Raw genomic sequence first — 12125 nt, forward strand, 5'->3', positions numbered from 1 at the left:
GATTGGGCCAAAAGGAATCTGATGAGGTTCAATAAGGATAAGTGCAGGGTCCTGCACTTAGGACGGAAGAACCCAATGCACAGCTACAGACTAGGGACCGAATGGCTAGGCAGCAGTTCTGCGGAAAAGGACCTAGGGGTGACAGTGGACGAGAAGCTGGATATGAGTCAGCAGTGTGCCCTTGTTGCCAAGAAGGCCAATGGCATTTTGGAATGTATAAGTAGGGGCATAGCGAGCAGATCGAGGGACGTGATCATTCCCCTCTATTCGACATTGGTGAGGCCTCATCTGGAGTACTGTGTCCAGTTTTGGGCCCCACACTTCAAGAAGGATGTGGATAAATTGGAGAGAGTCCAGCGAAGGGCAACAAAAATGATTAGGGGACTGGAACACATGAGTTATGAGGAGAGGCTGAGGGAGCTGGGATTGTTTAGCCTGCAGAAGAGAAGAATGAGGGGGGATTTGATAGCTGCTTTCAACTACCTGAAAGGGGGTTCCAAAGAGGATGGCTCTAGACTGTTCTCAATGGTAGCAGATGACAGAACGAGGAGTAATGGTCTCAAGTTGCAGTGGGGAAGGTTTAGATTGGATATTAGGAAAAACTTTTTCACTAAGAGGGTGGTGAAACACTGGAATGCGTTACCTAGGGAGGTGGTAGAATCTCCTTCCTTAGAGGTTTTTAAGGTCAGGCTTGACAAAGCCCTGGCTGGGATGATTTAACTGGGAATTGGTCCTGCTTTGAGCAGGGGGTTGGACTGGATGGCCTTCTGGGGTCCCTTCCAACCCTGATATTCTATGATTCTATGATTCTAAGAATAAAATGAAGAAGAAAGTTATTTATTTTGGCACAGTATTTACTTAAATGCTTCTTGATCAGAGGTTACATCTGAAGATATGGAATGCAGGTTAGCACTCTCAAAGGAAAATTATGCCACACATTATTGGTACTTTGGGCATCTTCAGATTTTAATTTAATTTTTTTAAGCCTTTGCATTGGTTAAGGTTTTCTCTGTATTGGAAGTTGTTTCCTTTTAAAAGCTATCTTGTCTTTGCTATACTTACTGGGCCAAACTTAATGCCGCTGAAGTCAATAGGAGATTTTCCACTGAGTGCAATGGGATCAAGTTTTGGCCTACAGGAATTTCTCCAAATAATGACTTGAAAGTACTGTAATAAGGAATGAGAACACAGGCTGAGAGAGAGAGACCAAAAATACAAAATTCTAATAGGGTGAAGATTATAAAGAGATGTATTTGTAAATCAGTGTCTAGGTGGTTGTTGTTTTATGGGGGACGGGGTGTGTGTGTGTGTGTGTGTGTGTGTGTGTGTGTGTGTGTGCGTGCCCACACATTTGGGAGCTTTATCTTAGAGAAAAGGAAGTAGCAGGAGTTAGAACTTGATATCTTTACTGTTTTTACATGACTCATGAGCAGAAAGTTGAATATAAATTTTATTGTTAAATCTTCAGGTTTCCGAGACCATTATATAGCAAGTAAAAATAATGTTTCTGGAACCTTGACAATGTAATGCTTCTTATTTTATGAGCGCACAAAGACTTCCTGTCAATTGTTTTAACTTCAATCCCCTTGTAATTCCTGATTAGTCAGTAAAGAAACTATTCCACAAGTGCAGGACCCTTCTTTAAGGACAAAAAATAAACTGGCTTTTGAAACAAGAATTTCTTTACATATAGATATAGTTACTACTTTTGCAGTCTTAGGGGACTATTTCACTTCGAGTATGAACTTAACAAATATGTGCATTAAATTGCTTTCACCTTTATGGTAGTTAATAAGACCTCCTAAGACCATAAAAGCATTTAACGCTCAAACAGTTTGGAATAAAGAAAATGAAATTGTATTTTTTCCACCTGGGGAATTTTGGTTAGACTTCAGAATTCATCTAGGAGATAAGAGTGTTTTTCTGTTGATTGGTATGCACAGTTGCTGAGGTGCAGAATACTTTGCTATCTTGGACATTCTGTGGGCCAAACTTGCCACTGGAATAAAAATGCAGAACGCCATTGAGAGCAGTGAATTTAGCCTCTGAATTGTAATGGTATTTTACTAGTAAAGGATTCTTTGTTTCCATCTATGGTAGCAATTTTGTTTTATTCAGTAATGTTGATTTAGTTACACTTATGGTAGATTCTCTATTCATTTGCAGGATATTCTTCACTTGAGGACCTGATCCAAAGGCCTTTGAAGTGAATGGAAGGTCTCCTATTGATTTCAGTGGGCTTTGGATCAGAAACGATACATTTCCAAAGTCTTGATACTTTTTTAGCATTTCCTACTGTTAGCTGCATTTCAGTATTTTACCCTTTAGATATTTTTGTTCTGTCTCTCTCAGAAAATGGTGAGTTTGTAGTGTGTGTGAAGTGTCTCCTTTGTGAAGGCCTTTTACAGATGTCTTGTGATGAAGCTTTTGGTTTTATTGCCTTTTTATTTAGGCCCTGGTTTCTAGTTGGATCCTATTTATAGTTAGCATAAACATTTTATTTAGAACAGATTAGTTAAGACATTTTGCGATTGATCAAAGTATTCTTTTTGTTCTGGATTCATGCTTTTTCAAAATATGACGATAATCTACAATGAATAAATACTTTTTCTATAAACTGAACTATTTGCAGAATTTTCCAACTGCTACAACAGTTTGGTCCATAATTTTCTGCATATACTAATGGGTAAAATACTATATTTCAGTCTGAGTATGAATTATTTAATAAATTCTAAATCTATTAAGTATTAAAAATGTATTTGTATAGTACCACCAGTTCACTACATACTTCGCAAACAAATATGAAGACCAAGTCCTTGCCTAGAAGAGCTTACAATCTTAACAAATAAGAATTATGTTGGCACTTCCACACCGACACAGATTTGGAATGACTAGTTGTCAGCAAGTGAGAATTTGTTGTAATATTTTTGAGTCCTGTGTTTGTGTCTCAGTTTCCTCCAATACTTGGCATTGCTACCCAGCGTGAGTGTGTGGGGTGGGTGGGGAGAATGATTGCTGATTCTCAGGGCAGACAAAGAAACTTTGTGTGTATGTGTGTGTGTGTGGCCTAGCTGATGAATGGATCATTAAAAAGTCTGGCCAAGGTTGGCCTGTCAGTGGAAAAATCTGAGAAGACAATGGGAAACCAATCACCAGGACATGGACACCTAGCAATGAATTATCCAGAGGGAGGAGGATTTCCCTGCCCCTCAGCAGGTGAGCTGAGCAGAGACAACCCCCCACCCCCACACCAGCTCAAGAACAAAGGACTGGGAGGTGTGAGGTGGGGGGATAACTGTGGGCTCTGGAAGAAGCTTGGACTGTCACCTGGGAACTGACTAAGGAAGGAAGTCCGAGAGTCAGCCTGCAAATGGAGTTCGCTACAGCTTGGCTAGTGAATTGTGGCTTGACCAGAATGGACTATGTTTTAATCTTTTATTTCTCTATGGTAACCTAAGAACTGCCAATGCTGTGTTCTATTCGACTAATTAATCCTTTTCTGTTTTTAAAATGTTGTTTGGGATGTCACTGTAAATACTGGCTGGCCTGCATTAGTCCCTGAAGACTGTCAGGCAGGAGTGATGGAACCCAGTAGCTCAGTCGAGGAGGCAGTGAGGATGCATGGCCTACACTGAAGGAAGAATGAGTTTCTTTGGCAGTCTAGCATGGTGAAGGGGTTTCTCCAAGATAATGTTTAAAAGCTGGGGCATAGGACAGGTCCTGTAGATCCATGACACTAGTTCATGTACCTTCTTAATTAGCATTCTTTGATTAATTGCTCCATTTGTGATGGAAATGGTTTCTCAGACTTAGTGAACCTTCATTGGCTTTTTTTAGTGAAATAACCTGTCCTGGAATATCTTAAATGGACATATATAATCATTACCACTAACTTAATTTTTTCACATAGTCAAAATATTTTCTTGTTAAGCATTCTTTCTTTCTTTTGAACATTAGCTTGCTATGCCTGGTTTTCAACTGGAATCTAAGATGCATGGTTACATAAGTGGTCCGATACTGCAGATGATATTGTGAATGAGGCTTTCTCTGGAACATCTGGTTTTCACTTTAAATTTGCCATGCACAGGATAGACAGTCTGGACTAATTTTGGAAACCTTAACTGAAAATTTCTTCACTTTTTTATGCTTAAAAATTTAAGTTTAACTTGGGTGAGGTATGTCTTTTATTGGACCAACTTCTGTTTGGTGAGAGAGACGAGCTTTTGAGATACATAGAAATAGGTTCAATAAAAGTTATTACCTCACCCACTTTGTGTGTCTAATATTCTAGGACCAACACAGCCACAACAATATTGCATGCATAAGTTTAACTTAATATTTACAAAGGTTTTCCAAGGGGCAATTCAAGTTATTATCTTTGTACTAATGATATTTTGCTGAATGAAATAACTGCTTATCCATTCGTTTATCTCGTTAGTCCCAATATTCAGGAAGAATTTTTTGCCACATTTTGTTGTGATAGTGTTTTTCATTTATCTAACACATCTGGTGTAATAAATCCTAATTAATACAATATCTGGAATATCTCTCATGTGAACCATTCATTTATTATTGCTACCCTTAATTTCATGAGTATTTCTTCTGTGCTGTCTAATTTGATTTAGATACTTTTGTTCATTTACTGTCAGATTAATTGGAATGAGTATTTATATGGATGTTTCCTGATTCACTTTGAGATATATAACTGATATTATTCAAACACCCATCTAAAATGTGTTCACTACATAAATTTATCTTCCTAACTTTGGGTGTGTGTTTTGGGATGATACGGTAGCAATTTTAATAACAGTCTGTATTTGGGATGTTGCAGATCAAAGTGCCTGAAAGAGAGATGGAAGCATAATAAAAAGGATAATACAAAATGTGTTCAGTAATAGACTGACTTATAGATTGAAGTCAACTACATGCTTTGGAAAGAAAATATTATTTACAGCATAGGAGAGCTAAGGTTGGCCTAAGACTAGATATTTCTCTAGGAAAGTCCATTGTCTACCCTTATCACCATAAGCTTTACTTTTGATACCACTAAGAATCACTTGCTCCTTGCAACCAGCCACTCATTTGCTATTAGTTTTTCTATCTAGTTTCATTCATTTATCCATGACTGCCTTTGCTCTGCTTCAAGGCTGCCCTGAGGCATCCTAATTCCAGTCTGTGTCAAGATGTCTTGACGTAGCCTTAAAGCATGAAGTCTTGAGGCATCCTGGAAGCATAGCAAACGCAGTGGCAGATGATGGACTAAAACAGACAAACACTGTAACAGTAAGTGCTCAAATATCTTTTCTCCCAAGTTTTGGTGCTTTGGGCAAGCACTGTCCCATCCGCCAACCATGGGCCAGGTTTGAAGGAAGGCGTTGTAATATGCTTTTGGTGGGTGATGGCAATGATATTCTTTTAGTCAACTGTATTCAGAATTCATATTAGTGATTAGAGTTGGACCTTACTTTCCAATTAGAATAGTATTATAAGCCTGTATTTCAGACTGAAGCTTTGTGGCATGACTTTTAGAGTTTCTGAGCACTTGCAGAACCAATGAGATGTGCATGTACTGAGCCCCTCTGTATATGAGACCATAACAGTAAGTTTTTGAGGGGTGTTGGTTAACACTAAATAAAAGGAAATATATGCACAGTAAACACTGCATTAAAAAAGAAACTTTTCACACTTTAGAACAAAACTTACTCTTCAGAGTCCATATTGAAGAATCCTGTACAATTAGAGATACAAAAATGAAAATATTCTGTTGGAAACACAACTTCATTGAAATGTATTCTCTTTAATGAACACCGCTTTTCATTCACTGTTGTTTTGTACATCAATTGCAAGCCCTTTTCCTTTCAGAATTCAAATGGCTTAGCTCCCATTAATAGGTGATATAAAAGTCTTGATACAGACATAAATGCACATATCAGAGCTATGTGTTGCTTTTGTTCTGAGAAGCTTTTTAAAAAGCTCCTCAGAGAAAACAGCACCAAGATGAAAAGTTGCTCTTTTTTAATGCAGTGTTTGCTAATGGAGCAACACAGGAGTTTTTCCAGTACGTAGCAGATGAGCTGGAACAGTGATAATACCAGCTCAAATAATAATGCTAGCTATAATTGTAATAGCTCCAGTAGAGTTATGCAGACGAGCTATTGAGAAATTGCTTAGTCTCTGTATGCCCATAAAGTATTTGTGATGGGGAAAAAAGTGTGAAAATAACTATCAAAAACTGTAATTCTAATCACAGATCTAAAATGTTACCTTCAAAATAACAACAAAGGTGGTTAAATAAGAAATAGGTTATTTTACCATGGATAAATGGAGTGTGAAATATGATAAGGTAATCTATGATAATCCTAAAATAAAGATTTGGAGAACATTTTTTCTTATAGCTGTTCATGTTCCAGATTCTTTCAGATTATTTTATAATCTTTAATAGGCAGGGCCCATTTATTATTTTGACATTATTTGCATTCCGTTCAGATTCTTGGACAGTGAAACTAAATTGATCATTTTCACTTTCTGGATATGGTGCATGCACAGAATGTTGTATTTGAGTGTCTCTGCAAAGAAATGTTCTAAATTCCCAAATCTGCTGGCATCAAAAGTTTAAAGTCAAGAAACCGTTTGCGTCTGTGAGATGATGTCATATTTCCCAGTTACATCAATTTTAAAAAATACAATAAAACCCACTTTTGGGTCTAAAACGACCTTTTATCTTTTTGTAAAAAAAAAAAAAAAATCAGCATGTTGCATTGTATCCACATTTTCAGTTACTAGGACTGCAGCCTCTATATGAACACAACTCTTATCAGAGTCAGATTCACCTGAGCAAGGATTTCAGGGTTGGATCAATATCTTATTCAAGACTCTTTTAAAAGCCAACTTCCGTCATAAGGCTCTAAAGAAGTGATTTTATTTTAAAAAACACACCCAAAAATCTCACTAAAACAGCCTCACCTCTGGATTATTCCCAGTATGGAGCATCCCTGTTAACCTCTTCAGCACAGGATCTTCAGCAGACTCTTTGGCAGAGCATAATACACAAAAATAAAGACAATCTGGGCATTAAACCAGTAGTGGTAGTGTCATCTAAGGCTCTTCATAAGCATTAGTTTGACGCCTCAAATTACTCCTCTATTGTAAGTAGGAGGTATGATCCCCATTCTATAGATGATGCTGAATTAGAGACATGAAGAGAGTTGCCCATGCATGGTCATACAGAGTGCCATACAGAACTGGTTATAAAATCCAAATCTCCAAACTCCCAGTCCACACACTGATAGTTTGCAATTCTTCCATAAAGTCAACGACCATCCCACGGCAGAGAATCAGAACATCTTGCAGTGTCCCTACGGTTGTTAGGATAGTTTATTAGATAGTCCATCACTTTCTGCTTTTGGGGCTGAAAATCAACCTCAACCTCAAGTCTAATTTAGTTCTGTCTTAATCCACTGTGTTCACAGGAGCAGTCTTGGACTAAGGGAGCAAAAGCCTTCCCTCCCTCCCTCAAGGGAGATTTTAAACCTTTTCTCAACTGATAGCAGAACTGTAGACCTGCTCTTGGCCGTTAGTAAGTGTGTCTCAGACTCCTTTGTGCTCCTTTGTATGGGCACCTACATAACACCCTTAATCAGCCTGTATCTCAGACCACCACAGTCATGTCTCAGATCAGTGTATCTGTTGAATATTCACTACATGAACCTATGGGTAAGAATACTGAACTGGATTCTGTCATCCCTTCAATAGTGGATGGATCTGACCACTATCTGGCAGGGATCGCAAATGGAATCTCCAACACTACCAAGACACTGGTCACCTCTGTCTCCAGAAATGGTTTGCGGGGGGGCACACCTAGGTCAGTCTCATGCACAGGATTTGGATTCAGTCAGACACCAGAAACTACATAAATGTCCTAAAACTCATGACAATACAACTAGCCTAGAAGTCATTGCTGCTAGTTCTGAAGAGGATGACAGTGCAAGTCCTAACTGACAGTTCAATGGTGCTGAACTATATAAACAGATAGGGAGGCACAAGATCAAGCCCCCCTAAGCCAAGATGCCATTCTGTTATGGGAGTGGTGAATTCTAAATCCAATCAGAGAGCCTTGCATCTTCCAGGCGAAGATGTTGGCAGATCGTCTGAGCAGGAAGACTTCACCCTCACATGAATGGATGACAAAGGATTTAGATTCCGTCCTGAATCATGTTTCTTCTAGAGTGGGAAGTTCCACAAGTGGGCCTTTCTGCAACCACATATAACCAAAAAAAAAAAAAAATCCAGTCTTTTGTTCTCAAGTAGAAAAGAGTTCCAGTTACATAGTGCATCCTTTCTGACTTCATGGTCATCCAGCCTAATGTATGCCTTCTTTCTCCACCATTTGTTAGTTCCCAAAATTGGCTGCTATCTTCCTTTTATTGGCCCTATGCCTTCAGCGGTTGGTTTTAGTGACACATTCAGCTCCTGAATGAGTCTATCAATGCATATTTTCATTAGTTTTTTAAATTCTTTCTTGACCGTTATTTTGCTTTTGTCTTTATAGAGAGATTTTCAGAAAATCTTTAAATTCAGGGTTTTAATTTTCTTTTTACTCAGTCCATTTTCTGAGAGAGTTCTTCAATTTCATGAGGGTTTAACTGGCAATGAAATTCTGTCCAAACATATATTCTTTATATAAATGTTTTGTTCTCAAAATAGTTTTTAGCTTAAATAGTTATTAAAGATGTTTTGATTCTTCATAATACTTTTTGAAGAGATGGTTCTTTTTGTCTTCTGAGTTGGGTGAGAGGTCGTTCAAATCTTGTTTGCTAAGTAATTGCCAATTAATATAAATATTCTATATTTGAATGGCTTCTTACATTAGTAATCAGATTTGCAAGTTTTTAAAATCCATGTTGGTACATAAAGCATTTTCTCTCTACATACCAATAACATTAGGAAATTACACTATAAACTTTGCATTTAGACAAAATATTTTCAAGTATACTTCTTACAAGGGCTTGCCATTTTGACGTTTCAGAAATAAAAGATTTTCTACAGAACAATCCTATCTATACATGTTTGCCTAAAGTTTCCAGAATGAAGATGTAGATTATTATCAAATAAATTCATTTCAATACGGATATTTCTAGAACTCTCGGTGTGGGTTTACTTAGAGGTTTTTCTTACAACCGCAAGTGGTGGCAGTCCACTTTGCAACCTAGATTTATCATTTTGATAACACATCTCTACATTCCTTTAGGAGAATCCTGCCTAAAGTATATCCTCACCTTCTTTTACACAACAATGTCTGTCTTAGAACATTTTTCTTTAAATGTGTGTTTTCTTGAGATAAAGGTTATATCTATACAGAACTGGTATCGTATATAAGGAGAGGTGTCCTCATCTTGATAGACTTTGTTTCATTTGAATTGGCTTTTATACCAACTGGTGTTTACCAGTTACAGTATGCAGTTAAAAACTACTATTAAATATTCTGTATAAAGAACCAATCTCTACAATCAAGTTTACTTCAATTTTTCAGAATATATGAAAAATATTATATAAAATAATATATAAAGTTAATATAAGGTAACGTTAGAGAAGATGCATTTTAGACTTTGTGTAAACACAATTGGGTATAATGAACAGTTTTATGGCTAAGGAAGTGTTATCCTCCTGACAGTTTCTGGATGACAGAGAGCAGAAGCCTACTTCAATTCCTTAGCCTAGTTTGAACATTTTATTATGAAACTAACTAAAAACATGCACAGGTATTATAGTCTCCATTCATCCTGACTATATGTACTTGTAGTTTCATGTTAATATTCAGTAAAGGTGCAAACAAGTTTGTAATAGCTTATTCATATGTTATAATTTATTAATATCATTTTTGCATCAATATGGAGGTTTATTCACTTGCCATCCACCAGTTCAAGGGACCTCAATTTTTTTCTCCTGTTGAACTATCACTTGGTTTTTGAAAGGATTGTTTCACATCTTCCCACTAGTAAGGAAGATACTTCATGGATTTGAAATTGGTCCTTTAATGGACCCTCCATTTGAGCCATTGTCATCTTGCTCATTCCATCATTTATCAATGAAAACTGCATTTTTTGTGACAATGACTTTCTCATATAGAGTAAATTGAGATATAAGCCTTTGTCAAATTCTCCATATGTTGTCTTTATTACAGACAGGGTGATGATGAGACCTCACCTCAGATTTATTCCAAAAGTGGTTTGTCTTCATCTTCCATGTCAATCAATACATCCACTTATCTGTGTTTTTCCTGAGGCCATGTTCATCTGCTGGAGACTCAAAATTTCATACTGTGAATGTGAAAAGAGCACTGTTTTACACAGAACAAGACCTTTTTGCAGATCTCTGAGACTCTTTGTTTCAGTTGGTAGCACTGCCAAAGGCAAATCAGTTTCAGCTCAAAGGCTGTCAAAGTGAATAGTTGATTGCAATTATCAGAACAGCAATTAATGTCAATAAATTAGATTCCCTGGCTCACATTAGAGCCTACTCGATCAGGGCACAAGCTTCCTTGGCAACATATTTTAGTACAGACCTGACAGTACAGATCTGCAGAGTGACTTCAGAGTGCTTGATTCATACATTTGCTAACCATTTTTCACTGGTGACAGCATTTAAATCAGATGTCAGAGTGCCACGTGCAGTACTGTAGTCTTTATTCAGATGATCTCCCACCGCCCAAAGTACCAAACAGCTAGCTGAACACCATGAGAGGGATCCGCATATTCAGAGTCTCAAAGAGAGAATGGTTAGTTATCTTACAGTTGTTTTGGCTCTTCGAGGCATTCTGTACATGTCTCCGCAAGTACACCCTCTTTCTCTGTAGCTTGGAGTCTCAAGGAGCTAATTGTATCTCAGTGAAGAACACATTAAGAAATGGTGCTCAAAAAGTGCTCAAAAAAGAGGACTCAGATGGTGAGACACTTACCATGAGGCCAACTTCAGCCTTCTCTGATCGGTGGTTGCCTTCACAACCAACAAGTAATGCTGCTCCACGTTTGGACCCTGCTGTCTCTTCAAGAGTTATTCTCCCTCCTCTGGTGTGGTGAGGAAGAGGTCCATAAGACTAATTAGGAAGAGTACTAACTGGCACCATACTACTTCTGGCATGTGGAATGGAGCAGATTCATCTAATCACTCCCTGGTACTGCATCAAGATCAGCAATAGCCCGTACTGTTGATTCCAATTCCTGCCATGGGGCATCCCTTGAGTCCGGTACCAATGACGTTGGCACAAGCTTTGACTGTCTCCATGCTGGTGGTGTATCAGGTGGCTTCAGACCTGCTTTGCCTCTCAGTCTTTCTCTTTCCTGCGCCATCTTATGCCAATATTTTTTTCTGGTCAAGGAGTGTTAGGTGAGACTTCTTTAATTGGTCCGTGTCACTCATAAATTAAGCAAAGGGTTCTAAGTGAGGAAATAACAATTTGGAGTGTGTGGAATGAACTGCAGAGTTAAAATGATTATTTTATTTAAGGCACTAACTGCAGAACACAGAGAAGATGACATATGGTCCCAGTCTTAGGAAGCTTATGGTCCAAATAGCTAATTCTTCAACTATGCACTGGGAAGCCCAGAGGAAAGTTCTGTATTAGTGCACATCTCAGAGCAGGGGCAAGAGGTTGACAGATGTCTTATTGATATGGATTAGTGTTTGTGAGCTTTGAGCAGATGTTTTGAAAATGTTCAATATGTGCTTGACACAATTAGCATAGAGAGGGAGTTGCAAATATTGGAGACCTCATTGAAGGAGGTGAGAGTAAGAGAAGGAAAAAATGAGGTGGGATTCCATGTTAGGATGAAGGGCAAGGGGGGATTTTAAGAAATTAGACCTAACATGCTGAGAGGCTGACTTGTCCAAAGCCTTGAAGGGAAGGACAGGAAGTTTGGTTGTGTAGTTAAGGCATCGGACTGGGATTCAGGAAATAGGAGCTAAATTCCTAGCTATGTCAGAGACTTCCTATCTGACCTTAGGAAAGTCACTTAATTTCTATTTGCCTCCATTCCCCAGCTGTACAATGGGATGATATTTTTTTACTTGATACAGGGATTTGAGGATAAAGCCACTGATGTTTGTGAGGTCCACAGATATTATTACAA

The sequence above is a fragment of the Lepidochelys olivacea genome, assembly GCF_965140295.1.
Source record: "Lepidochelys olivacea isolate rLepOli2 genome assembly, chromosome: 4".
Taxonomy (NCBI): Eukaryota; Metazoa; Chordata; order Testudines; family Cheloniidae; genus Lepidochelys; species Lepidochelys olivacea.